Source organism: Echinops telfairi, unplaced genomic scaffold, assembly GCF_000313985.2.
Source record: "Echinops telfairi isolate 266 unplaced genomic scaffold, ASM31398v2 ScPeMD7_18;HRSCAF=68, whole genome shotgun sequence".
NCBI classification, from domain to species: domain Eukaryota; kingdom Metazoa; phylum Chordata; class Mammalia; order Afrosoricida; family Tenrecidae; genus Echinops; species Echinops telfairi.
In genome coordinates this window covers 49,175,252-49,177,635 of record NW_022103915.1, presented here as the reverse complement: position 1 = coordinate 49,177,635, position 2,384 = coordinate 49,175,252, and positions in this window count along the sequence as shown.

Below are 2,384 nucleotides of genomic sequence, written 5' to 3'. Positions count from 1 at the left end.
AGGAGGAGGAGGAGGAGGGACGCTGCACATTGACTAAGCTGTAAATAGAGGACCAGACTAGGCATCATTTCTGAAATGTGGGATCAATTGCACAGGCTTCCACTTAGTTTTAGTCGAATAAAAGCCCCACTAGATACACAAATCACAGCAAACTTGCCAGATTACAGAGGGGCCCCTCGTGCTCTAACTCATGATTGTCAATCATCAACCAGGATTAAGGGATATATTTTAAAAACCTAAAAGCAAGCGCTTCCTTTTAACTTCTGCCTCCTGCGCGTTTTGGATTATCGCCCAGAAATAGCATTACTCGAAACAAGACTGCCTCCCTCCTACCATCTATGAGAAGTGCATTATTACCATCTGCTGTTGCCCATGTGGAGTGAAACTCGGCTAGGCCCGCAGCTTAATGCGCAAGGCCGTTCCTGGGACTGTGCTGGTGCTTAGTTAGAGTGCAGCTTCCCTCCATTAAACAGGCCAATCTCCCGTGTCTCCAGTGTTTCCCCCACATCCCTCCCCTTCCCACCGAGAAGAGCAAATTAGTCTAAGAGCTAAGAGGGCTACAACATGCTCACAATGTACAAGGTGTTCATTGTAAAGGGAAGCCCCGAAGCTTCACTGGTCACCTCTTCAGACCTATCTAGGTGAATCATTTCCCTGCTTTGTGCTTTCTCATAAGCACCGCCCTCTTCAGACAGCCATACCGCTTTCGCTTTGAGAAAGTATTATTTTGAAAGGCATGTGTTCTTAGTGAATAATTCCCAAGACTTGGAATCATCAAAGGGCTCTAGCATATTTTGTATTTAACAGGAAATTAAAGCACTCCCCCCTCCAGAGGTGTAAAGGGCCTCACTGCATATTATACGAATTCACATGAAATGGATAGTCAGCGTGCCAATATAATTTTTCAAAGTATACACTGGAAACGGATTTCCTTGGTTAAGAGTGGGGCTAGAATGGGAAAGAGATTTCCTGGTCTAGGCTGTGTTGTGCTGTTTTCTCTTGTTTTGTGTCCCTTTTTTTACATTTAACATGCAAATGGGTTACTCAAATTTTTTTTTTGGTTCTAACCAATGCAGTTATTAAAAATCATAAAAAAGAAAAGAAATATATACACATTCATTAAATGAAAAAAAAATCACATTCCAGGACTAATCTTATCAAGAAATAACCTTTTAATAAGATTATTAAAACAAAGTCCTAATTTATGAAAAGTTCAGCATTCTATTAAATTGCTAACAAAACACTGAATTACAACCCAACAGGTTGCTTCATTGAATTCATTCATCTGCTCCTGGCAGAGACATTCCAAATTTGAACTTAATTAATATTCCTTGTCTTGGTTTCCATAGTTTCTTTTTAAACACGAGTCCCACAGAAACTGGCAGTAGCTTTCCCCATATTCTCAGTAATAACCCCCCCTGGCTGTCAATATGTATGAAAAGGAATTTTTTCCCCATACACTTAAGGGCCACCCTTTTCATGCCTTTTTCAATTTTACTTTGTTTAAAAATATGCCAGTAAAAAAAAAATGCCATTAATGTTTCTTTCCCCCTTCTCTCTTACTTTACATATACAGATTGCTAATTGTGCCTACCATGCCCAGTTGGAAAACATTCAAGAGAAACGTTACCGTTCCCAGTCCCAAACCTCAGCCTCTCTTCTACCTTCCCAGAACCTAAAACCCAACAATCGAATTCTAGGCTGACAATGACATCCCCCTCTGTAGAAACCACGACCATCTTCGGAAAGTTAGCTGGGTGAAGAACATTCTTTTTATTTTCTGCCTTAACACTTGGACGAAGGTTGCCCTGGCCACTGTGAACCACGGATGGATGGCAAAAGTGCCATCGTCTGTCAGTAAGTGGCAGGAGGTTTTCCTCAAAGGGTTTCCTCGGGCATTCCCATCACCCAAGGGCCTGTCAGTGGGCTGTGCTGTGTGGCTGGCATGGGGCTGTGATGCTGGAAGCTAAGCCACTGCCATTTCAAATACCAGCAGGGTCAGGGTCGCTACTGAACGAGAAACCGACTAGAAAGTAGGGATCGGTGGTCCACTTCTAAACCCTCAGTCACGGAAACCATTATGAATAGTAGCGGAGCATTATTCCATAGGGATGCCAGAGGATGCGCCCTGCAGGCTAAGGGCGCTCAGAATATGCCTGGAGGAGCTGCCTCCTTTTGGCAGAGTTGACTTTAATGGAAGAACTAAGTGCAAACCTCCATTAGCAAACAGAACACAGAATGTGGGAAGAAGAAATGGTGGAAAATTGGTTGTCAAAAATGAAATAGAAAATGTTTTGGAAATGTTGATGGCAACATATGTACAAATGTACTTAATACAATTGAATGGTGGATTGTTATAAGCTCTGTAAGATCCCCCCAATAAA